Source organism: Sarcophilus harrisii, chromosome 6 (assembly GCF_902635505.1).
Source record: "Sarcophilus harrisii chromosome 6, mSarHar1.11, whole genome shotgun sequence".
NCBI classification, from domain to species: domain Eukaryota; kingdom Metazoa; phylum Chordata; class Mammalia; order Dasyuromorphia; family Dasyuridae; genus Sarcophilus; species Sarcophilus harrisii.
The window spans coordinates 163,664,329-163,677,761 of NC_045431.1; the positions used below are offsets into that span (position 1 = coordinate 163,664,329).

The window sequence follows — 13,433 nt, forward strand, 5'->3', positions numbered from 1 at the left end:
AGTCAGTGAAGTTATAAGAGACCATGAAATAATAAAACAAAACAAAAAAGAATGAAAGAATAAAAAATGTGAAACATCTTATAAAAAAACAGATTTGGAGAACAGATCAAGAAGAGAAAACATAAGAATAACTGGACTATCTGAAAGCTGTGACCAAAAAAAAAGAAAAACAAAACTTTGACACAATAATGCAATAAATAATCCCAAAAAATGGTCCTGGAGTGATAGAGAAAATTCTCCAAGACACAAGAAAAAAACAGTTCAAATTCATCGGAGCTACAATTAGAATTGTATAGGACTTATCAGCAGCCACAATAAAAGACTGTAAGTCCTAGAATCATATGTACCAGTAATCAAAAGAACTAGGCCTACAGCCAAAAAAAAATATCATATCCAGAAAATTATCCATAATATTAAATGAAAAAAATAGACATTCAATGAACTTTCAGATTTTAAGGACTTTCCACCAACCCAAACTCAGTAGACAATTTAACATATAAGAACCATTATCAAAATCAGTTTCAAGGAACTTAACATGATCAAATTGTTTATGTTTTTTAACATGGAAATGTATACCGTATGTTTATGATTGACATCACCAATTGGGCAGCTCAGAAGAAAGATTGGAGCAGAGTTGAGTATGATCTGAGTCTAAAAAGCAAAAACACCTAAAAAAAGCAAAAAAGGTAATCATGTTATACAATTGAAGTGCAGAGGAAGAATAGACGTAGAGGCATTAGAGGAGGAAGGAGAACTAGTAGTTATGAAAACCTACTCACATCGGGAATGGGTTAAATAGGCAACACTACAAACATACCATAAGGAGTATAGCATCCCTCAAAATCTATAAATAAATAAGAGGGGACTGATGGGAAGAGGGGGAAGTGAAAGGGGGGAGAAGACAAAGAAGGATCCATGTGTGAGGGGAGAGTAAGTAATGGCAAGGCGATTTAAAGGGGAAAATTAAAGCAGAAGAGTCAGCAGGGATAGGAAAGAAGGGGTAAGTCAAACTTAAAGATTCAATCAAGAGAGAAATCTCCATTACATGTCAGCCATACTAATGTTGTTTTAGATGCATATTTATGTATGAGTAAATGCAGGTATATATATATATATATATATATATATATATATATATATATATATATATCTGAGTATATGTAGATAAGTATGCCTGTTGCTCTATGTATGTATGTATATAAAATATTATATGTGAGCAGATCTGTGGGTAAATAAATAGAGGGATAGATATGTGAGTGAGTCTGTGGGTAGGTATAATGTGTATATATACATATATATGTATATATATATGTGCATATATATACACATACATGTGTGTGTGAGTGAGAAGTATAGATGTGGTATGCATACATGTATGTATGTATAGAACTATATTGTATATAACATATATCTATGCTTAATTATAGGCTGCTTTGGGAGGTGAGCAGGATGAAAGGGTAGAGGAAAGAATAAAGTTTAAAAAGTACGCATCAAAGAACAAAGAATAACCTACAAGGAAGCAAAGGAGGACAGTCATGAATATTTCTTCTACTACCATATATCCTTTCTTGAACTGGTAGTTTATTGTTATATATTTAGAATTCTCCCTAATGTTCTGCTGGGCACTTGACAATGTTCTAGTATGTTCTGTTTTGTTTTGTTTTCCTTTCCTGTTTTTCTTTTTCTATTTTTTAATAAAATATTTTTAAATCCATGTTTGCCAAATTGTAGAGTTTTATTGTCCCCAATTTATATTTTTTTTCAAAATTCAATCAACTCATATTTTTTTGATCACGGGGATTTTGGAGAAATGCTTTGTGCTTATAAGGAATAAGTAACAACAAAAATTGAGTGAAAATCAGATGTAAAAGAAAGAGAATTTGCCATAATGTCACCAAATTGTGTTATTCCAGTGAATAGAACACTGGGTTGGGAATCAGGAAGGCTCATCTTTATGAGTTCAAATATGAATAGAGATACTAGCTATGTGACCCTGGAAAGTTGCTTAATCTTATTTACTTCAGTTCCTTATCTATAAAATGATCTTTTGCCATGAAAACTCTAAATAGAGACACAAAAAATCAGACACAACTGAAATGAATGAACAACAGAGTTGGATAGGACCTCATTGGGGCATCTAGCATAATTCATACTGGAAGAGAATATTCTCACCAATATATACTACACTCAATCGTTCATACTTTGCATGATGTCTAATGGTGGTAGTGACAAAGGGGAATGGGGCTCACTACCTACCACAGAGGCTCATTCTTCTTTTGGATAGCTCTAATTGTTAGGATACTGTTCTTTCCATAAAACCTAGCTTCCTGACCCTGCCACCAACTCTTCACTCATTCCACCTTGACTCTCTTTACCACATATGGATCTAGTGCTATGATATTATCAAGGTCCTTTCCGTGAATTACCTTCTTTCATTCTTTCACCTCAACCTTCCAAGGTAAATGCTGCAATGTATTTTATAGATGAGAAAACAGTCTCAGAGAAAGAAATTTCGCATGTCTCTAGATGAGGACTTAAGATTCTTGTAGTATCACAGCAACAGCTCACATTTAGTAAGGAATTTACATTTTAAAAACATTTCTGACATCCACTGAGAGAGCCAGGTAGCACTATGTACCTGCAGTCAGGAAAATCAGGATTCCTTGGACATTATTTAAACAAAATGAAAAATTATTCTGTCTCTTCTTTCTTATTCTTCCTTATTTCCTTGATCTTCCCTCCCTTTTTTCTCCTTTCCCTCCTGTCTTCCCTTTCAATTTTCATTTTTTCTTTCTTTTTTCTCCCTTCCTTCCTTCATATTTTCTTCCCTCCCTATCTTCTTTCCTTCCTTCCTTTCTCTTTTCTTTCTATCATTCATTCTTTTTTTTCTTTGCTGTTGAGGGAATTTGTTTTGTATGACTATACATATTTGTGATGGCCTTCATTTCATTGCTTTCTCAAGGGATTTTAAGAGGGAAAGGGAGAGAATTTGGAACTGAAAATAAAATGAAATTGACTTTTATAAAATGATGTTTCTCCAATCAGAAGGATGATTTCAGAAAAACCTGGAAAGACTTAACATGAACTGATGCTAAATGAAGTGAGTAAAACCAAGAAAATATTGTACCCAGCAACAACAAGATTATGTGATAATCAACTCTGATGCATCTTGTTCTTTTTAACAATAAGGTGATTCAGACCAATTTCAATAGACATGTGATGGAGAGAGCCATCTACACCCAGAAAAAGGACTGTGGGGACTGAATGTGGATCACACATTGTATTTTCACCTTTTTGTTGTTTTTGCTTGCTTTATTTTTCTTTCTCATTTTTTCCTTTTTGATCTGATTTTTCTTGTGCAGCATGATAATTGTGAAAATATGTATAGAAGAATTGCACATGTTTAACATATATCGGATTACTTGCTGTCTAGGAGAGGGGGTGAGGGAAAGGAGGAAGAAAAATTTGGAACATAAGTTTTTGCAAGGGTGAATGTTAAAAATTATTTTTGCATGTTTTTTGAAAATAAAAAGCTACTATTAAAAATGATGTTTCTCAAACTCCAGAAAATATAGGCACTACAGCTGCATGCTATGTGTAGTGAGTCCTTCATGTGGTGTCCTGAATACAGATTTTGACTCTGATAATCCCTAGCAACTGTGACTTTGTCACAGTTTTGGACCCCAGAAATCAATAATTTTTGGTGAAGCCCCCTAATATTGCTGGGTATCAATCCTCTAATAAGTGGCTGCCAGAAATGCCATCTTTTCTCAACAGTCCAAGCACCTCTTGCATTAGGGTATAATAGCCTGAAGAAGATGCTCCACTGCCCACTTGGTGTGTTTGCCTATTGCTTTCAGATTACATTAGAGAATCATCTCCTGCAGTGGTGTGTGTGTGTGTGTGTGTGTGTGTGTGTGTGTGTGTAAAATGTCACTGTCCATTTCCCAAGGCAATAGTATCTGCTCCAGGTTACAATCTTTGGACAGAACAGCTTCTGGACCCTTCTGTACCTTGTCCTTCTCTAGGATAAGTAATAATTTCTTGCCTCCTGACTAAGCTTTTCTGTTTCCTGGTGCTGCCCATGCTCATTGCTAATATCCAGCATAATTCCATTCCTTTATGCTGATTCCAAGCCTTTGTCCCTGATATTTAAACAATTCCCAATTTTTAATTCTTATTTAATTCTGTCTACCTTAACCCTTATTCCTTATTGTCCCACTCCAGAACATGATCTGTCTTTTCCTTCTACCATTCCCTTTGGAGTGCTTGCTTCAAAATTTACAAATTCTTTTATTCTAATTTTTATTCTTACTACCTTCATCTTCTGGCCCTCAGTGAGATATAACTCTGCTCTGACTCTATAGCTTCCATAGTTTCCATTGCCATCCTTTTAGTACTGGTTACACTCATACCCTGACTCATTATGGATCATGTTGAAGAGTCGGGATACTCTTTTATCATCATTGTTGCTTCCAAAATCTCTCTATTCCACCTTCACCAGGACACCTCTCCTCCAATGAGGTTCAGACTAAGTAGTTGTTAATTGGACTTGCGCCTATCATCCCCTTCTAGTGATTTATAGTTTTCTGTCTCAGTACAGTCAGCTCCTCTGTCATACACTTTTTGTTCCTTGTTCATTTGTTTTTGTCTTGTCTCTCTGTCTCCTGTGTAGAAGAAAATCCCTTCCTCAATACTATTGAAACCCCTAAATAAATTGAACTCCCCTTGGATCAGATAATAGCAGTTTAGTTCTTTTCAAATTGTTAGTTAGAGGATTTATTTTCCTCAGACTCTCAGGGAATTCTCCCTGTGATCCTATTTAAGATCAAACCTCAGTATCCAAATTCTATGTAATCCAAAACCTCAGGAAATTGAGCTAGAACTTTTAGGAAAATAATGGTCATTATAGGTTCTAATCTAATTAGGTAAAATAGTTCTAAGAATTCTCTTTGCTGGCATCAATAATTTCTCATGGATATAGATTATCTATCAAAAATTAATTGCTAGCAGAAAAGAAATACCATCTTCATCTTCATTGGGGATGAAGCCAACAGGAAAAAAATCAGAAGTATACAGATTCTAGTTAAGTTTGGGTTCCATAGGCCACCAATGGGTCACCTTAAAAACCTGAGGACTGATTATTCTTTGTGGAGTTTTCACAAGCAAATGAAATAGCATCCTTAAAACAATACAGGGTTGACATTTTGAAAGAACATGGCATTTTTCCATAGGGAAACAGGCCTCATTTTTAATTCATGATAAATATCATGGTATTTTAGATCCACCAATTTTTCAAATCACCTATTCATTTAGTGCTTGATCAAAGATAAAAAGATGATTTACAGTATTCTTTTTCTTTCTAATATTTGTTACTCTTGGTTTCTATAGTCACCCATTTTCTCCATATTTCCTATCATGGTGAACTTAAGCCAAACTCAGAATAAGAGAAGCATGTGATGAGACACAAAAATATAAAAATTAACATGTGTTGAATGACTGATTAAAAGTCTAAAAGGTTTCTTTTTGACCTGAGAATTTCTATGCACAGATATATATATACATAAATACAGTAATCTTTTACAAATTAGTCGTCCTTTGTACATGGCATTTTTAAATCATGGCCAAATATTTTTGAGGTTTTTAAGAAAAAGTAGCATCCTATTGAATTTCACAAAGAAAATACTTTGCATTTCCTTTATCAATGATTATGGATAAATTAATCAATCCCAACATTCTCATTTCCTCCAAAGGGAAAGAATAACTTGGCTTTTAAAAATAGATTAATCCAGATAATCACCCAAGATTCCAATTCATTTATTGTTTTGGGGGAAAATTAACAAAGTAGAATTTGAAAAGGTTGATTTGTCTATAAATAGCATATAAAATTATAAATAAATGAAATATTATTTTAAAAATATCTTTGTTTCAATTATGTGAGAATTTCACTGGAAATTACTATATTCTAAAAAAAGAAATTACTTCTGTCACAAATTATTTGGTTCAAAGAGATCTTAAAGGAGGGAAAGGGATTCACATATGAAAAAATGTTTGTGGCAGGCCTTTTTATAGTGGCAAGAAACTGCAAACTGAATAGATGCCCATCAGTTGAAGAATGACTGAATAAATTATGGTATATGAATGTAATGGAATATTATTGTTTTATAAGAAATGATCAGCAGGGTGATTTTAGAGAGGCCTGGACAGACTTACTTGAACTATTACTAAGTGAAATGGGCAGAACCAGGAAACCACTGAAAATGGCGACAAGAAGATCATGCAATGATCAATTCTGATGGACATGGCACTTTTTAACAATGAGATGATTCAGGCCAGTTCCAATGATCTTGTGATGATGAGAGCCATCTACACCCAGAGAGAGGATTGTGGGAACTGAGGGTAGATCACAACATAGCATTTTCATTCTTTTTTTTTTATTTTTTTGAATCTTTCTAAATTTTTTTCATTTTTTATTGGATTTTTCTTGTGCAGCAAGATAATTGTATAAATATGCATGCCTATATTGGATTTTACATATTTTTTTACCATGTTTAACATATATTGGATAACTTTCCATCTAGGGGAAGGGGTGGAAGGAAGGGGAGAATTGAAACATAAGATTTTGCAAAGATCAATGTTAAAAAATTATCCTTGCATATGTTTTGAAAATAAAAAACTTCAATTAAAAAATAAATAAATAAAATATCACTAAAAATTATTTGGTTATGTGGTGAAGATTATGTGTGTGGAAAGGGCTATAATTACATCCTTCAATTGCTTCCTTTTTCAGGTGTTTTTTTTCCCCTTACCTATCTGACTGGAGAGATCAGAAAATGATTCATTAGTAATGTGTCTAACTTGAGCCTTCAAAAAAATAATGGTCCCTTAAATGGAGGGAAAGGGTATCTTTCTTTCACTGTATTAAAGGCAAACAAAATAGGATGTGCAAATGTATGGAAGTGGGAGACAGAATGTTGACTTGGGGAAATGCTAGTAAGGCTAGTTGAATTGGAACATGGTATGTTTAAAAGGGAAAAAAGAGAGGGGAAATGACTGAGATAAGATTGTGAATGACAATGGAATTTGTATTTAGGCTAAGAAAATGAAAGAGTGAGTTAAGTTTTTTTGAGTAGGAGTTGACATTGTTCATTTCAGATAAAAATTTATGAAAGTCATTTTTGGAAATTATGTGATGGACTTTTTGGAGTAAAGACAAAATGAAAAAAAGAGCAAGCTTAGGATATGATCACAATCATTTTGGTGAAGATGATGGAAACGAGCTAAAATATTGGGTATGTGAAAAGGAAAAAGGGATTAATACTAGAGATGCAGTGTAAGTTGAGTCAAAAAGTTTTCATAATTGGTTAGACATGGAGATGAGGGGGAAAGCAGATAAAAGGATTCCCTGAGGGTATGAACATAGATGACCATGAGAATTGTGTTGGCAGCAGCAAAAATAAGTTGGAACAAAGTCCAGAGTTAAGATGGAAAGTGATGGCAAGGGATTATTGAACCCATGGGAGATGAAGAAATTCTAGTTCAGGGAGTACATGGAGAGTAGAAAAAGGGATGTAAGACTCAGAATTGGTAGATCATATGTGAAGATAATGTTACAATGAAAGGATCAGGCTAAAATAAGAAGTCTTTCCCAATCTTACTCCAGTGTAATTTTTCCTAGCTTCTCTTCTCTCACATCATTTCTTTTAAGTACACAATGTTCCAGTCAAACTGAACTTAATATTTTCCAAACTGAGTATTCCATCTCTTACCTCCACGCATTTGCACACTCAGTCCTGCTTGCCTTTAATGCAGTGATAAATAGATTTCTGTTTGTCCCCAACTCAAAGAGTCTTTACCTTTTATCTCAGATGTTCCATTGCAGATGAATTTTTTTCTTCTGATTCTCCCAGTCATTAGTTTTCTCTCCCTTTTCATATTTCCTGGCATTTCTCTATGTGTAAATTGTATAGTTCTACTTCCTCTAACTAATGACTATAAGTTAATTGAGAGCAATTTTTTTTTGTTATTATTCTGCTGGTTTATAGCTCAGTAATTTACACTTATTTAATTTTTTCTTACTTTTTAGTGCACCACATGAGGGACTTCTGTGCAAATTCCCTACACTAATGTGGATCTCCAAGTTGTCTGGATGACACAATAACAGAGTTGTATATAGTAGTTAAGTAACATCCCCCCAAACACTCAGCTAAAATGGGTTAGAAGCAGACTCTGAACACCAGTCTCAGGCTTTCAGCATTTCTTACTTGTTTTTGTGATGAGTGGTGTTGGTCATCCTTCCATTCTCAAAAGAAAAAATGATATTATGAAGGTATTGTCTTCACTTGAGTGTGAATTGAATTTAAGTGAGTTAGAATTGCCCAAAGTTGCAAGCCTTGCTCTGGCAAGTAAATTGCGATATTTAATAAGGGCTATGATCACTGAATTACAGAATCTCAGCTTGAAAGAGATCCAAAGGGGTACTTAGGCTAAGTCAAGCTTGAAGGAAAATATCTTCTAAAATATACCAGTAGGTAGCATACCATAGTATGTAAACAACTACAATTGGAGTTGACAATATCTGTGTTCAAATGTTGCCTCACACACTTACAAATTATACTATTTAAGGAATTGATATCCAAATGATGAGTCATCACATGCTCAACCTGTTGATCTGCCCATACTGACACTAGGATTAAGCATTTGATACTTAAAATTTTAACTTGGAGGCTTCAATTAGTCTATTATGAAACTTGCCTGGTTAAATAACTTCTTGGCATAGGTGGGTACCAAAAATGGGCAGAAAATCAATATTCATTCACAGTCACTGACAATTCAAGCTCTCTATTAACATTATTTGCATTCACAAAATTAGCATATTATTATTGGCAGAATTTAAATAGCTGAGACACCCTGCTTTCCATCCTGTCTTAAAAGAATCTCTTCTTCCAATCCTCTGTCTTAGGTAATATTTCTGACATCTCAAATAATTTTTTGTTCTAATCTATCATTGCATGAACATCTTATCTATGAAAAATTTTTGTGAGGAATAAAATACAAAATGTTTAATATAATGATGTTTTATAGAGAAGTAATGGTACTGTTTTAATATTGAACATATGAATATTTCTTGTATGGGAAGTAAGATTTGATTGAACTATAAATATTGAACCATATATCTAAAATAACCAAATTATTTTATAATTGTGCAAACTGAGGCTCAGGCAGGTTAAGTAACTTGCCTGAAGCCTCATGCTTGGTAAGATATTGGCGAACTGGAGATGGCTAATTTTTCACAGAGGGCAACGAGATTTCTATAAAGTGTAGATAACCAAAGAGATTGTAAGGGTCATGGAAATAAAGAGAAACACCAAAGTATAGGATTGACTAGCTTATTGAATTAAAATTCAAGAGAATATTTCTCTTCTCCCGTGAATTCTGTGCTTAGGTGTCTTAGGTAAAAATAACAGTTCACCTTTATAGGGCAAAAGGTCAAGGCCTTGACTTCAAGGGGAAAAAAATCCCTAAAATTCCTTAAAAATAGAAATAGCAAAAAAAAAAAATTGGAATAATTGAATAATCTGCCATACTGTTCTTCACTTGGCTCTGCTAGTCTCCTCATTCTGAAGATAAGTGAAGCTATAGTTTTCTCTTTTAATCCATACTCCTCTCTAGTCTTTCCAAATGCAGGAATTTTGGAATCTTCACATGAAATGGTTTGTTGACCCATTTAAGGAATATCACCTGCTGATCTTACTCCCCTCTTTTGCTCCCAAAATATTTCTCTTTTCTAGAGTCTCTTCATCAGATTTGTTTTGCCTCTGGTTTCTCCTTTGCCATTCATTAACATCAATGCATTTTAGTTTTTCTTTGTGTTTGGGACAAAAAGACCTACCCAAATTGACTACTCAGAGATCACTCATAGAAAGCAGAATTATTTATTAGAATCTCGAGAAGTGGACCCCATCCTGGTCTGCAAAGCCAAATTTCACAACAGGATATGGCCAGAGCCTTGAAAATGCTTACAGTTTTTATACATTTCAGACAAAGAGCCTCCAAAATTCCACCCTCTATATGTTGTGATTGGTCACATAAGTCTACTGTTCCCATAGTTGGTCAGTGGAATGCAGTAGATAAGGTGATGTACAGCTTCTTCGGCCATGTAATCCCTTTGTTGGACAATAGAATGTAATTCAGGCCTTATCTAAAATCACGTGACTCCAGAGAAGCTGAAACTAAGGTCTATAGGCTTGATCTGCTTTAGCTAACAGTCTCTGATCAATATGTGCTTAATCTGTAAGTTCTTCACCTTTTCCCATACAATTGTTTGGACTCTTTTCTTTGCCCCTCTCCTCCCACATTCAAATCTTTTCTTTGAGTGAATTAAATATAGTTAAATTTGGCAAATAGCAAAGTTACCATATTTACTGAGTTAGAGAGTTTTTCTCTCTCCAATTAATATTGTTTCAAAATTCAATTAACTCAAGTTTTTTGATTATCTGGCTTTTGGAGAAATATCATGTTGTTATTAGGAGTAAGTATAAAGATTGAGTGACAATGTAATGTAATGAAAAAAATCCGCCCTAATGTCACAAAATTATGTTAGCCCAGTGGATAGGGCACCAAACATGGAATCAAAAAGACTCACCTTCATGAGTTCATATCTGCCCTGAGACACTTATTAGCTATGTGATCCTGTGCAAGAGGAAAAATTTGGAACTGAAAACAAAATGAAACAGAATTTTTAAAATGTTTCTCCATCATCAGAAAACATATGTATCTATAAAAGTGTGTTATGTGAAAGAGAGAGTCTCCCTTGAGAGAAGACAAGACAGAGAGAGAAAGAGGAGAGAGAGAGAGAGAGAGAGAGAGAGAGAGAGAGAGAGAGAGAGAGAGAGAGATTACAAGATTACATGCTGTGAGTAGTAAATTTCTAGATTTTTGGGGTCCTGCATGTAAAGTCTGTCTCTTACAATATCTAGTTACATACATCCACATCACCTGAGATTGTTTCCTCATCTGCAAAATAAGAATAATGACATTTGGTTATCAATTCTTTGAAGGAAAATACTAAAACTCAATAGCACCATAGAAATGGGAATTAATTTATTCTTCGCTGAAAAGACAAATATGACTCAAAGCAAAAAACAGACAAAATAAAACAGAGATTTTCCTATTTCTTTCCTCTCCATTCCACAGGAGTCTAGAGCCATGAAACTCTACCTTCTAGCTTTTCTGATGGCTATTCTGCTTGCCCTGGCTGTAAGTACTTGGGGAAATGGAAAAGGGGCTGATATTGGGAGGGATTAATCCCTCTTGCTAATAATGCTCCTTTAGCATCTATAGAATTGGATTTATATTTGTGTTACTTTGTCACTGGATTAGTACATTTAAATTTTTTTTACCTTCTTTTGATCTCTGAAGAATCTAGAAAATTTATTTTTGCCTATAGACTTAGCAAGTAACTCTTAATTTTATTCTCACATTTTTTTCTTGCTCTTAAAGAAGCAATCTCTACATTTCCCCAAACAAAAGTGAAGATAATAAATGTTCATCTAGAATTCAGGGGTCCTCAAACTTTTTAAATAGGGGACCAGTTCACTGTCCCTCAGACTGTTGGAGGGCAGGACTATAGTAAAAACAAAAATTTTGTTTTGTAGGCCTTTAAATAAAGAAACTTCATAGCCCTGGGTGAGGGGTATAAACATCCTCAGCTGCTGCATCTGGCCCACGGGCCATAGTTTGAGGACCCCCTGATTCTAGATATTGTGCACAAAATTTCTGCTCTTCTCTCAGTATATGGGGTAATTCATTACTTTATTTGAGTTAGCTCAAGTTACTGCTTGGGTTTGTTTGTTTTTTTTTCCCCAAACATATGTCATATAACTGAATCTGTTAATGTTTTTCTTTTCCAAAGAGAGCTGATAGTTCATCTCGGGAGGTAAGATATTTTTCAAATAAATGCAAAGTTGTTTAATATTCATTAATATTTAATATTCATGTACCTTTAAAATATTTTTTCTTTATTTGAACAAAGATATGATCAGCGTTTTTACAAGGCAAATTATAATTTATTGTAGGTAACATATAATTTATTGGATTGAACCTATTACATTTTATTAGCAAATACCCTTCTCTTTATCTTTAATCTTACCCCCAAAATGTCTTATTTATTACTCATTATTCCTGAGCAAATAATGATTTAGATATTCCTTCCAATCATTGAGAGTGAGAGTACAAAGATTTATAAGCATTGAGGACACAATTTCTATATATATTAATCTTGCCCAAAAAGAAATCTTAACAAACATTGGCTGAAGTGATTTGATTTGGTTTGGCTTAGGTTTAGAAAGTGAGCAGTTCACTTAACTCCTCAAATTTCAATTCTCTGACCTAGATACTCTACTGTTTACTGGATTCTTGTCCCCAAACTGATTTCTGGCCAAATTTGGTGGCTGAACAGAATTGTGCTTGTATGTGGGTTTGATGACGCCATGTCCATAAAGCCACATTGGATTTTTGTCACATCTTCTATAAAATGGCTCACTTTTTCCTTTCATTAACTCCTGAGGGATCTGAGTAAAATGTATTTTCTGGTTTCATTCATAGCTATTAAATTGCTACTGAACACCAAAGATAATTGGTTGGAGGCTGAAGTGAACCCCACAAAACTGGATGACTTATATTGAAAACCACTCTTTCATCAATACTTAATGTCACTTAGATGGTTTTTTTTTTTTTGCCAATGTCCTTCAAACATGAGAATAAATAAATTTGCTGCTTTGACAGTGATCTTAAAAATGATTTCAGTTTTGAGTAATGAGTAATTCCCACCAAAATCATTGTCATTTTCTTATCTAGTCATTCAGATTTGAATCTGCTGCTTATTACCTCTCTAATTCTGAATAGGGCACTTCACTCTTCCTAGTCTAGGTTACAGTGATGTTGGACCAGATTTATAAGGTCCCAACTCAGTCTAGAAATCTCTCACTGTGGATTCATGCATAAACTTGCTTCTTTATTCTGTCCTTAAGAGGCCAGAGTTTCATTCACAGTTTCAGAAACCCCAAGAGGTAAAGATCCTTGCTGGCCATTTCATCTAATCCCTTCATTTTATAGCTCAGGAAACTGAGACCCATCAAAATTACATTAAATTAAAACCAAATTCACCCAGAAAGTGAATATCAGAGGTAGGATTCAAAGCCAGGTCCTTTAATTCTAGAGATATTTAAATCTTTTTTAAAAACCAAATTCACCCAGAAAGTGAATATTAGAGGTAGATTCAAAGCCAGGTCCTTTAATTCTAAAGATATTTAAATCTTTCCACTGTCTCATGCATAAGATTAAAGAAGCCAGTACAATTGTAACTATTGTCTTTGATTATCTTCTCCCTATGGAATAAGGTAAAGTATAAGGCCCTTTCTCCCCCCCCTCCC

General features: G+C 34.1%; 1 long non-coding RNA gene across 2 annotated transcripts in view; it reads left to right on the plus strand.

The window, feature by feature from the left end:
- Positions 1-13,433, plus strand: part of LOC105751002 — a 28,561-nt gene that overhangs the window by 12,152 nt on the left and 2,976 nt on the right. For both annotated transcript variants that reach the window (XR_004230062.1, XR_004230061.1), the window contains 2 exons: positions 11,197-11,259; positions 11,915-11,938. This is a non-coding gene — a long non-coding RNA (uncharacterized LOC105751002). The remainder of the gene's footprint in view (positions 1-11,196; positions 11,260-11,914; positions 11,939-13,433) is intronic.